Source organism: Rhinolophus sinicus, linkage group LG02 (assembly GCF_036562045.2).
Source record: "Rhinolophus sinicus isolate RSC01 linkage group LG02, ASM3656204v1, whole genome shotgun sequence".
NCBI classification, from domain to species: domain Eukaryota; kingdom Metazoa; phylum Chordata; class Mammalia; order Chiroptera; family Rhinolophidae; genus Rhinolophus; species Rhinolophus sinicus.
This window is the reverse complement of record NC_133752.1, coordinates 95,619,637-95,632,924: the sequence shown is the minus strand read 5'-3', so window position 1 is coordinate 95,632,924 and position 13,288 is coordinate 95,619,637. Positions and strand designations below refer to the sequence as shown.

General features: G+C 41.1%; 1 protein-coding gene across 2 annotated transcripts in view; it reads right to left on the bottom strand.

Annotated features, from left to right (window-relative positions):
* Window positions 1–12,985, bottom strand: part of KIAA1217 (KIAA1217 ortholog) — a 749,802-nt gene extending 736,817 nt beyond the window's left edge. Inside the window, exon 1 of one of the 2 annotated variants that reach the window (XM_074324916.1) lies at window positions 12,526–12,985. The gene's annotated coding sequence lies outside the window, so the exon portion shown is untranslated. The remainder of the gene's footprint in view (window positions 1–12,525) is intronic. The other variant, XM_074324914.1, reaches the window with a different exon arrangement.
* Window positions 12,986–13,288: the final 303 nt, after the last annotated feature.

Genomic DNA, 13,288 nt, shown 5'->3' with positions numbered 1-13,288 from the left:
TGACCAGCCTAAAACCACTTTTCATCCCTCACTCTATTTCATTTCTCTGTTGCCTCTACTTTGAGTCTCATAAAATTAAAAAAACTAAAATGGAAAGAGCAGAAATATTGAGTGATACATACTTCTTTAAGGAAAACTTGAAAGAAAAATATGACTGGTAAATCCAGACAAGAACATTTTAAAAGTGAAAACATACTGCTGTTAGAACAGTGACACAGTCCTTTAGCCTGGACTTCTAGACCACGAGTTCCTATCTGTCTCCTTCTCATTACCTCCCTTCCTCTTGCTCTGTGCACCCCACCCACACTAGCCTTCTATGACTTTCTCCCAGAGTAGAGACTTCATGCATGTTTTTCCCACCAGCACATTAGACCGATCCCCTGATTACATCTGCTCAGGAACCTCCCCTTCATCCTCCTAAACACAATTGTAATTTATGCCTAATTTGTGATTATTTTATTGTATCTGCCTACCCCTTTAACCTACATGTTCTAATAGGACAGAAGTCATGTGTATTTAAGCTTACCCATAATAAATGTACTTCCTATCACATAGTGATGATCAATTAATATTCTGAATCAATATGTGTATAAAAAGAACAGAATCTAACTCCTCCTACACATAAGACATCCCCAATAACATCCTCAGCCTTGTGTCCATGTGGCAATCAAGAAAACTGTGTCCTCTGTAGACTCTATTTGGAGGTTTCCTCCCCTCGTCTTGCTGCCGCCTGGGATCCATTGGCAACCCTTGACTCTCTACCCTTGACTCCCTCCTCCTCTTCCCATCTGACACTTGTGCTAGTCCCTAAAGTGGCTAGAACAATCATGTTAAGAATGAAGAATAGAAGATGAGAGGCTACTATTAACTTGATACCTAAACCAGATGACAATATCACAAGAAAAGGAAATTATAGACGAATATCCTTTCTGAATATGGACAAAATCCTCAACAAATACCAGCAAAGTATATCCAGCAAAGTATAAAAAGGATTATACATCATGACCAAGTGGAATTTATGCCAGGAATTCAAGGTTGGTTTAACAACTAATGTAATACATCACTTTAATAGATTAAACAACAAAAGCCACATGGTCATCTCAGTAGATTCAGAAATAGCATTATACAAAATCCAATACTATTTCATCATAAAAACACTTAACAAACTAGGAAGAGAAGGGGAACTTCCTCAACCTGATAAAAAGCATCTATGAAAAAACCACAGGTACCTTTATACTTAATGGTAAAAGACTGGATGCTTTCCCTCTAAGATCAGGGACAAGACAAGGATGTCCGCTCTCACCACTTCTGTTTAACATTGTGCTGCAGGTTCTAGCCAGGGTAATTAGCGGGGAAAGGAGGAGGAGGAGGAGGAGGAGGAGGAGGAGGAGGAGGAGGAGGAGGAGAAGGAAAAGAAAAGAAAGAAGGAAGGAAGGAAGGAAGGAAGGAAGGAAGGAAGGAAGGAAGGAAGGGAGACAGGAAGGGAGGGAAAAAAGGGCATCCAAATTGGAAAATAAGAAACCACTGAAGAATAATTTTAACAAATAGGTGCAGTACTTGTACTCTTAAAATTATACAACATTGTTGAAACGTTAAAGAAGACCTAAATAAATGAAAAGCCAGCCCATGTTCATATATCAGAAGAAGTAATATTGTTAAGATGGCATTATTACCCAAACTGATCTACGATCTCTGCCAAAATTCCAGCTGGATTTTTTAGCAGAATTTGACAAACAGATCTCATATGGAAATTCAAGGGGCCCAGCTAGCTAAAACAATCTTGAGAAATAAGAACTAAGCTGGAGAACTCACATTTTCCAATTTAAAACTTACTAAAAAGTATCCAAGACCATGTGGGACTGGCATAAGAATAAATATATAGATAGATCAGTGGAATAAAATTGAAAGTCCAGAAATAAACTCCCACATTTATGGTCAATTGAATTAATCAAGGGTGAAAGACAATTCAATTATTTCAACAAATGGTACTGGGACAACTGAAGATCCACATACAAAAAAATAAAGAAACAAAGTTGGGTACCTTTCTCATACCATATACAAACATTAACTCACAATGGATTAGACCTAAATTGAGCAAGAGCTAAAATTACAAAACACTTAGAAGAAAACATAAAAATAAATCTTAATGAATTTGAATTTGTTGCACAAGTGACAAAAGAAATAAAACAGATAAATTGTACTTCATCAAAATAGCAAAACATTTTATTTTCATCAAAATATCAAAACTTCTGTGCGGCAAACTAAACCACGAAAAAGTGAAAAGACAACCCACATAAAGAGAGAAAACATTTGCAAATCATGTATCTGACAAGGGACTTATATCTGGACAACTTACAAACCAATAATAAAAAGACAAATAACTCAATTTAAAAATGGACAATAGATTTGAATAGACACTTCTCCAAAGAATATACATAAATGTCCAATAAGCACATCAAAGATGTTCAATATCATTAGTCATTGAGGAAATGCAAATCAAAACCAGAGTGAGATATCACTTCACACACACGAGGATGACTATAATCAAGAAAAGAAACTAGTATTGGTGAGGATGTGGAGAAAATGGAACCTTCACGCACTGCTGGTATAAATGGAAAATGATGCAGTCCCTTTGGAAACCAGTTTGGCATGTCCTCAAAATTTTAAACATAAGAGTTATCTCTCAAGAATTCTACTCCGAGGTATCTATCCAAGAGAAATGAAAACATATAGTCATACAAAGACTTACATAGGAATCATCAGAACAGCATTATTCATAATAGCCAAAAATCGGAAATGATCCAGATGCCCATCCACTGATGAATGGATAAATAAAATGTGGTATATCTATACAATGGACTATTATTTAGCAATAAAAAGAAATAAAGCACTGATACATGCTACAACATGGATGAACTTGGAAAACATTATGCTAAGTGAAAGAAGCCAGTCATAAAACGCCACATTGTATGATTTCATTTATATAACATGTCTAGAATCGGCAAATCCATAGAAACAGAAAATAGGTTAGTGGTTTCTAGGGGCTGGTAGGAGAGGCAGGGAGGGAGAGAATGGCATTGACTGTTAATACTTTGGGAGTTTCTTTTAGGGGAGATGGAAATATTCTAAAATTAGATTGTTGTGATCATTGTACAATCCTATGAATACACTAAAGAAATTGAACTGTATACTTTAAATGGCTGAATTTTATGCTGTGTGAATTATATCTCAATAAAGCTGTTTTTTAAAAAAGTGATGCCTTGAGACTATATTTTCTTTATTTACTACTGAGATCACCATCCTCAGTGTCCTCACCTCTTCCCGCCCCCAACTCCCAGAGGCCTCATTCTTCCAACAGAAGCCTAAGCCTGGGTCCTACAGTGAAATGTTCAGGATAACCTCACTCAGTCTGGACTTTTTCCTCTGAAATATACATATAATATAATGTATATTATATACATTTATAAACATATGTTATATTACATAAACATAATATGCATTATATTTTATGTATATAAATATATAAATTATACGTTTCAAATTTCTGAAATTTAAATTGCTAAAGATCTACCTTCATCCTCTATTCCAGGAGTCAGCAAACTATGACCTACAGGCCCAATCTAATCCTCAGCCTGTTCTTTTTGTGCTGACCTTTAGTTAAGAATAGTTTTTGTATTTTCAAAGGTTTGTTTTAAGAAAAAAATATGTGACCCAAACCAACTGTAGATTGCAAAGTCTAAAATATGTATTTACTATCTGTACCTTTATAGCACAAATTTATTGACATATATACCTTTATGAAATTTTTACATTTTGGTTTTTTTCTATGATTTGCCAAGTGAAAAGGTAAGGAGAGGGTTGGTAGAAGACTGCAACACAAGAAGAAAACTTACATCCTTTCTTTTACATCACTGTTCACAATAAGAAGAGTAGACTGTGGGAGCCAGCTTGTCCAGATTCATGAGAGCAGATTGTCAAATTTTCAAGAGATTTGAGAGCCAGTTGACATCATACTAAATTTGCTATAGTAGAAATATTTACAACACAGAAATCAGCAAACACTACAAATCAGGGCTTTTTCCTCCTTCAGAAAGCCAGCACACTTCTAAATAAAAACCTGAACGTCTTCTCACCTCTCTACTTTTCAGAAATCAGAAGGTAGGGAAGAAGCTTTGGACCTGCTTTTGGTCCACAGGGAATATATAAATCAAACACCATGGTACAGAGCTAGAAATGGAGAGGGAAGTATAAAAGGCAGTGTTTGTGGTCCTCCAAAGAAAAACCTCAGAACCTCACAGTAACTATCTCTGGTCCCCGCCCCCCATCCCCGCCCTGTCCCTAACTCTGCTGGGACACCCATTCTATGCATGAGTGACAATCAGAGAGGGTCTGCACTCCCAGGTCTCTGGAGACTGCTGTGAGGGGAAGGGCTCAGCCCACTGCCAGGACTATAGCTGCTGAAAGCAAGTTCCTGGCCTTAATCGAGGCAATGGATTGCTAAGAGTAGATCTTAAATGTTCTCACCACGAAAAAGAAATAACTATGTGATGTGATGGAGGTATTAGCTCGTGCTGTGGTGGTCATCATTTTTTCACGTGTATCGAATCAACGTGTTGTACACCTTAAACTTACACCATGTTATCAGTCATTATATCTCATTAAAGCTGGAGGTGGGGGAGGCAACGGAGGGGAAGATTTTCTGACCACCACTAGAGGGAGGGCAGGTCACACTTTGCATAAAGGCACGTAAAAGACCAGAATGCCGGGGTTTAACCAGAGAACGAGACCAAAAGGAAGGAGAGGAGATGAAGACTGCAGGACAGAGGGAAGGAAGATGAAGTAAGAGGAAAAGATAACTGTTTTATGTCTTCTACAAAGGGTACTAGATGTCAGCGTCCAATCCTAGGGATCTGGTGAGTAAAGGACACAGGGGTGGCTGAGAAAACTGGCATCAGAGCTTCCCAGCCAGGTCCCAATAAGCTAAGCACCCTTTGTCCTGTGCAGATGGGGGTCCCAGCAGCAGCCTCAGGGTAGGAGGCTAGGACAGCAAACTCATTCCCTCCAAAATCACCAGTGACACGGATATATCAACACTGAGAACTGCCTTGCATGAATCTTAATTCTCAACAATGTCTACATACTTAATATTGGTTATGCACTTTATTTATTAATTTATTTAATTATATATATATAATTATACACACACACACACACACACACACACACACCCCGGGGGTGCCAAAAAATGTACACAAGTGGACACTTTGGTCAACGTTACTCAAGCAGTAGTTCGCCATAATCAGAAGTGTCTGGACACTGATGGTAACCACTTTGAGCACCTCTTGTAATTGCAGAAGTCAAATGTCACTTGTATTCATCTTTTATTATCGGTACATATATATTGAGTATTACAGTTTTAATTGTTTTTTCCTTTCTTCAAACGTGTATACTTTTTTGGCACCCTCTGTATACAATACATAACATATTCACATAGATATATATCATATTGTTCTGTTGAATAAACCAGTAAGAAGTAAGGAGTCAAGGGAGAGATTACTTACAAAAATGCCAACCTAGATCTTCATGGTATTTCATGATGGAAATTAGGATTTTATTAATTATAAATTAATACTCATTTTTCCCATATGATAAAGCAAACCATAGTATCATTTTTCAGTGCTCAGCAATGAATTAAATAGGCCTTTCCCAAGGCAGTTGGGAACCTAAATTCCACATGTAACACTGTTTGTATGAGAAAATAATTTCCTAACAGCCTACTTATGAAAAAACATTCAAAACAAAATGTGTATATAAACTAGGCAAAAAAATTATGTGTACATCAGTTGTTTGAAAAGCTAAAAGCCACCCTTTTTTATTTTCATTGTTATGATAGTTTGGGTTTCTCTCCTGGAGTCCATACCCTGCCAAACACACACCACACACACACACACACACACACACACACACACACACACACACACACACACACACAATCTCCTAAAGAGTTGCTGTGGCTGCATCTCTTACAGTTATAAGAAAAAGGATTTCTCATGGCTATACTTCAAGGTTGTTGGCCCCATTTTGCTGCTGTACTTACTTTTCCTGGCTCCAGAAAAGCTACTCTAAACTAATATAAATTGGACAAGGTCACAGACCGTGCTAAGAACAGAACTGGTAACCTACAAGTACTAAACCCAAGGGTCTCTTTCTATTTCTAGAGCAAAAAATGGGCACAACATAACATTTTTCTCTATTAAGGCAAAACCATTATGAACACTCATGACTGAAAATACTTTATCTGTTGAGTTGACTGCTCTGAGCTAGCAGGAATTACAAGCTACGGAATTTACTATGGTAATTTCCTCAAAATGGAATAGTGTGCCCAACTTTAACACACAGGTACAATATCTGCTCATGATATCCTGGTAGAACTGTAAAAAAAAAAAAAGCATCAACTCAACCAACAATGTATTTAAACAGGTACAGCCTATTATTAAGCATTTAAGGAGTGTTACTTAACACATGGGCTATTTCCACCCGAGGGGTGGATTCACAGGGGTCGTTTTATTTATCATCTTTTTACAGAATGTCTCATTTGTTAGTTGACATGGACTCATAACTCCACCTAAGCTAAAATTTGCCTGGTCAGGAAGCAACCACTGAGAACAGTCATGTTAAAATAAGCAAGAAGCAAACCCAGCAACAAGAGACAAGAAAAACAGTGAAAAGTCAACTTTTTTTAGGTCAGTTAGGGGGGACAACGAGCTGGCCTATTAAACCTCTCAGCTCCCTCTCATGTCCCTGTTCTTAGTCCTGACTTGACTAGGTGACTCCATTAAGAAATAATGTTCCATTTGATGGCTGCCAGATGGGAGTGGGGTTGGCGGTGGGTGAAAAAGGGAAAGGAATTAAGAAGTAAAAATTGGTAGTTACAAATTAGTCATGGGGATGTAAAGTACAGCATAGGGAATATAGTCAATAATATCATAATCACTATGTATGGTGTCAGAGGGGTACTGGATTTATCGGGCTGATCAATTCACAAGGTATATAAATGTCTAATCACTATGTTGTACACCTGAAACTAATATAATACTGTAAGTTGACTATAATTGTAAAATAAGAAATTATTTTTAAAAAGAAATAATGATTCTTTTCCCACTTTGGTCCCGATCTCCACTTTTTGTCCCTGGAATGCCACTCTTCCCAGCCTCCCACTGCCATTTAAGATGCATAAAATGATCACTTAGAGGAAGAAGACCCCATCCTGTCAAAGGAGGACATGCATGGATAGTACGATAGAATGTGATACTCTCACCCTGAAGGTGGAACTTACAGCAGCAACCTTCCAGAAGCCCCAGGTCAGAAGGTCTTTCATGGAAAGGATTAGGCCATATCTTGGAGAGATACTGCATTTTATTTCCTAATTATTTCTAGCAGCAGATGTAAACAATCATTGGGATTCCTTCAAGGTTATTTCCAAAGTAAGAGCTAAGGATCCTCGAAGAATTCTGCCTCTGACTACAATCCTGGTCAATGGAGGGACAAAAAGGCCAGGAGACTAGAGATGACACCATAATAATAATGTCTGATACTAATTAAGCATGTACTGTGTGCCAGGTGCACAGAGAAACACAAAACATACGTGAGGAGAACATATGGCATTTATAGTCACAAGAACTAAAGGGGAAATTAGTGCAGGAAAGGGGGACAAAAAGTTAAAAGGGTGTACTCTTAAATAGGGTAGTCAAGAGAGGCCTCATTGAGTAGGGGAATTTAAGAAAAGATTTGAAGGGAGTGAAGGAGTGAGTCAAGAAAGTGTCTGGGGAAGGGCATTCCAAACAAAGGGTAGACCAAGTTCAACATCGCTTAGGAGAGGGCATATGTGGTGTGTTGTAGGATCAGAAAGGACTTCAGAGTGGTGGAAGCACAGGGAATGGGGTAGGAGAAGTCAGAAGGGTTAAAAGAGGCTAGGTAGTGTGGAGCCTTATGAATTTAATGAAGTCAATTCTAAGGACTTTTTCTTTTATTTTGGGATGGAAAGATGTAAGATGTCAGCAGAGTACTTTGACCTGACTTACATGCTACTAGCACTTCTCTGGCTGTGTGTTGAACCTAGTATTTACCTAGTATCTAGAGAGAAATTAGGAGTCTAGTGCAATAATCCAGGTGAGAAATGGTAGAGGCTTGGTTTGGGCTGGTAGCAAGGGAGGTGGTAAGAATTGGTCCTATTTAACAAAGCTGTAGGATTTATGAATGCATTAAATGCTGGCTGTGAGAGAAAGGAGTCAAGGATGACTCCAAGGTTTTTGGGCCAAACAACCAGAAAAATGGATCTGCCACTTGCTGAGAGTAGTAAATGAGGGAAGTAGTTTGGGGAATGTGGCACCGTCAGAGGACATATCAGTGTCTCATCTATCCAAAAAGTGATGTTGGCAAAGGGAGCAGCATTTTAGATTTAGAATCTTTAGAAGAGTATGGCTCTCATATCAAGAAATCCAATTCTACTTTAGTGATGCCTCCTTCACTCAAACATTATTATACCCTCATTCATTCATTCATTCATTCATTCATGTATTCCTTTATTCAACAAAAGTTTATTGGGTGTCCATTGTGTGCCAAACAGTGTGCTAGCTCTTGGGACATGTAATGAGCAAGAAATACTTGATTCTTTCTGTTATAAAACTTACAATCTAGAGGAAAACCAGTAACCAAATAATTATGCTAATATATCTATACCTATATATAGGTAATAACTTTGAAACAAAACAAAAATTTGCCAATCAATAAACAGAGGTGTTGGTGAACTTAAGTAACTTGCTCATGATTGCATATCTGGGGAGAGACAGGGTTGGAACAGAAACTCAAGTTGTCTCCCTCCAGAGGCCACATGCTTATGTTAATGAAGTGAAGGAACACCAGCCAATGCCATTCAGTGGAGACAGACACGAGCAGCCAATCAGAAACATAACTCAATACACGAAGTCCTGTACAACGGCTGTAATATAACTTTCACAGAACCTTTTCAGGGCTGGAGTTCTGTCATCTATAAGATGATCTACACAGACAGACCAGGTGATCCCGAAATTCCTTCTGGCTCTGAAACTATGATTCAATGATGCAAATTGGTATCAAAATGTAGGAAAGCAGATGTGGGGGCATCCAATTCAAACTTCACTTATTTCACAGTTCTGCCTAGGCCCAGACCAGTGTGTGAGGCTAGGAGTCATGGAACCCTGACCAAGGCCTTTGGTGCTCTATCCTGTGAAGGACCTGGAAAGGCAGCAGGAGCAGTAAGAGTAGGGGGTCGGCAGGTGGGACCCCTCTCAGAGATGGGTCCAGGGGGAGGGTGTGAGCTGGAGAGAATGAGAGACAAGAGGAAATCCAAGGATAGCTGATCCCTTAAATTGCCCGTGTTTAGATGCCCTGAGGGCATGATTTCCTGTCAAGCCTGGAATGGACAATATATATATATTATTCTTTTGTGCATTGGCAATTTAGATCCCTCACCTTTGTAGGCCAGTTTTCTCATCTGCAAAAATTGAGGCAAGATAATTTCTAAAATCAGTAATCTATGACCCCATACTTCTACAACCTCAGCATTTCTGTACCTTAACTATATTTCCAAAATAAAGTTCTGCCCTCTAGAATATACTCCTTGTCAAATCTGCAAGATTCATTCAAATAGTCATTTGTCTAACAGCGCACTTCTTGTAATAATCCATATCAGATATCCATGACAGAAAACACATTTTGGTCTTTGGTTAAAGAATCTCAAAGTTGAGCTTCATTTTTTTAGTACTTATTTACATGTACTTCTAAAATATAATTTTAATCACTATACATTTTCCACAATTATAATACTCTTACTAGAACTCTGATAATGTCCTAAAACATCTATAAACTACCTAATAATGAAAAATATGTTTTTCCTATTTGTTAATTACAAATTGCTTGTCAGTGTTTGTATATTAAATTCATAAAATCAATTACAGAATTGAAATATTCTGATTTTAAATGCCTAGTTAAATCACTTATGTAAAATAATCTCATTTTGTAAGTAGAGAAAATGAGGTTTACAAAAATTCTAGAATGGCTCCAAATCACATAGCACTGAGAAGGTTCCAATCACTAAATCCAGGATTATTGCCTATAAACTTTGACTCATATCACCCCATTATTATTACCATTGGTAAATACTAATTTCTAAAAAAGTAAGTAGATCTGTTCTACATATAAGAAAAATACATGAAGCTTTACTTTTCTGGTAAAAGTAATAAAATTAAATGAATGGGAAAAAATCTTTATCACTCACCTTCGAATTTATTACCTTCTACCTAAGTAACTTGGGTTCAATTAATTAAACCAAGGACAGTCTTAAATATATGTGTTTAATCTTCACTGGTAAAATCTATGTATAAATATTTTAACCAAGTTTAAATTAAAGCTGGTTAATGTACAGGGATAGAAATGTGCACCCTAAGTAGCAAAATATTATGAGATATTTGAAGGAATTATTTCAGTAATTCTAAAGTGCCTCTTCACCAACCTGTTCCACTATCCCAGAAACATCAAATCACCATTTTTATCAACATATGCATATAAGAATGGCATTAGGACCTCCATATAGTAAATTAACAGAGACCCCCTTCTAAAAATCTAAATATTTTTATTATACCAGCTAAATATCCACAGAGATGCATGTATTTCATAGAGAACTGAATTGGGTGCTGCTAATTTTCACTGCATGAAAATGGAAAACAAAACTAGTTTGTTAAAAAATACATACTTTCAAATGTTTATGAACCCTACCTTCTTTTCTCTCTTGCCCTCTCCAGCTCCCTTAATTTCTTCCCCTTGCAATTCATTCTCTTTCTCTTTTACATGTTCCCCAAATATAGCATTATACCTTTCTTTGAGACACTTTTTAATATGAATAATTCGTCCATTCATCTAACAGACCTTTATGGATGACCTACTATGTGCCTGGCACAGTGTTGGCCTCCGAGTATCAAAGATTAAAGATAGTGTCCCTGCTTTCAGGGAGGACGAAATCTAGCAGTTAATGCACCTCACAGTTAATAAGCTGGAAGCCAGTCATTGTGATAAAAACCAGGTAGCACCTGTCCTTTCATGTAAGGTATATATTTTTTCTACCTTCTTTCCAGACCACTTCTCTTACAGACTGTAAGCTCCCTGGCCATACATCAATCATTTCTATTGCCCCAGCATCTATCTAACACAATGCCTGGCACATAGTGGGCCTCATAAATTGTTTTGGTTTTTTTTCATGAATGGATGAATATAAATCTGAGTAAATGAAATTGGGTAATCAGTATGCATCATGAATGAGGAAAAAACAAAACAAAACAATGGATTTAATTAACTGTCTCTCCCCTCAAAGTGCACCCTTGGTACCAGAAGCTGAGTGGGATTCCGGTTTCTTAGGCACAAACAGTGCTACTCTGGAAGTAGACGCCTTCGTTGCCTTCCCGAATAACCTCATCATATTTAATACAAATTCCCTGAGCACCCTCCCCAGGTAATACGAGAGTGGATGAGCTGGCCCGCGCCTCCCTCGCCTGCCCGCTGCGGGGCTCTGCCAGGAGGAGCGCAGCGTCCATGAACTTTTTTCCCCATTAGAAGTTTGGTCAGTTAAAGAATAAAACCTCCTCGGGAGTCGGGTTAAAGAAGAGGGAGCCAAGAGGATCTGCACGTGCCCCCGAGAACAAGTGAGTAGAATGCCGAGGGTCTTTCTCCCTTGAGCAGGCGGCTGACAGCCCGGACGATTCTGAGACCCGCGGCGGTTCGGAGAGGAAAGGCAGCGAAGAGGGACGGCAGCGGAGAGGCCCGCCGCTGCCAGCGGTCAGCCTGCTCCCCAAGCGTTATCGCCCTCAGACGGGCCCCCAATTATAAGAATTAGCCACCGAGGCTCCACAGGCGCCCAACAGCAACTGTAGCCACCCGAGGCGTCCCACCGCCTCCTCCCTGGACCGCTGTCTGCTCCGTCGAGGCGGGAGCGCCTCAGAAGACCCCAACCGCCCACTCCGAGCCCGAGTCCGGACTCCCCAGCGTCCCAACCCCAACGTTGCGGCCTGTGTCCCCTGCCTTGCAGCGTCCAGAAGCGCGACGCCCACAGCACAGCCCTGAGTAAGAAACCACGCAGTATTCACCGGCTTCCAGCCTCTGAGAAGCCCCTGGCTCGCCACTCCAGGGGGGCACACCAAGGTCACCAGAAGAGGTGTGACTACCTCCACCTTCACTCTCCCCAAATCTCTCCCTTTCTGAGATCCCCAGGGTCGCGTCCTCACCGCATTTAGGGGGTCCCCTCCTTTGGCACCCCCTCACCCCTCTGGGATACCGCCTTGCCTTCGCCGTCCCGGAACTTGCCCCCACTCATAACATCACTGTCTCTCCCGAATGAAGTTCCCTAGTAAGTCCCCCTCGGTAGCCTCAGAACCAGGGGAAGACATGTGCCTCCCACTCGCTCAGGGAGAGACCGACGCAAACTTCTGCTGCACTTACTTCGGGCCGAGGCTGCCGCCCCCTCGCCTCTCCTCGCTCTCCCACGGGCAGCTGCTCCGCGCCGACCTGGAGCCACCAAGCTCGCATTCCCCACACCCGCGCAGCTGCGAAATGCGCAGGACTGGGGGTCTCTCCGGGCGAGGGCGCTCAGGGCCGAAGTCCCGGGGCCGAGGTCCGGCCGTTGCGTTGGGCTGCGAGCTGCGCAGTGGCCGCCTCCAGCAGCCCCGGGATGCTGCGCAGGGTGCCGGGCTCTGGGCACCTCCGCTGGGTTGTTTCTGTCCGAGTTGCAGTTTCAGTGCATGCCAGGACTGCAGCACCCTCTCCGTCCTCCCCTGGCAACGACTTTCAATTCACCTGGAGGCTTGCGATGCTCCCCCGCTGGCGGGCAGCGTGACAGCGGGTGCAGAGGAGAGGGAGGAGCGCCGAAGCGGCGGGTGCCCCAGTGCGCCTCCAGCTTCCTAGGCTAGGAGCGCGCAACCCTTTCCAGCCTCTCTCCTCGGGACTGCAGTCCTGACGTCACCCCACCACCACCCCGCCCCGCGGAGGAGCGGCGCGGAGGGTGGGGTGCAGGGAGTGAGGACGCGGGAGTGCGAGTGTGTGTGTGTGTGTGTGTGTGTGTGTGTGTGTGTGTGTGTGTGCATGCGCGCGTGTGCTTCGCAAGGCTGGGGGACCAGTCGGAACCGCAGCTGGATCCTGCGACGAGCCAGAAATTGAGCTCCCAGTATACAGAAGCGGAGGGGCTGCTGTGAACAGTCGAACAGTC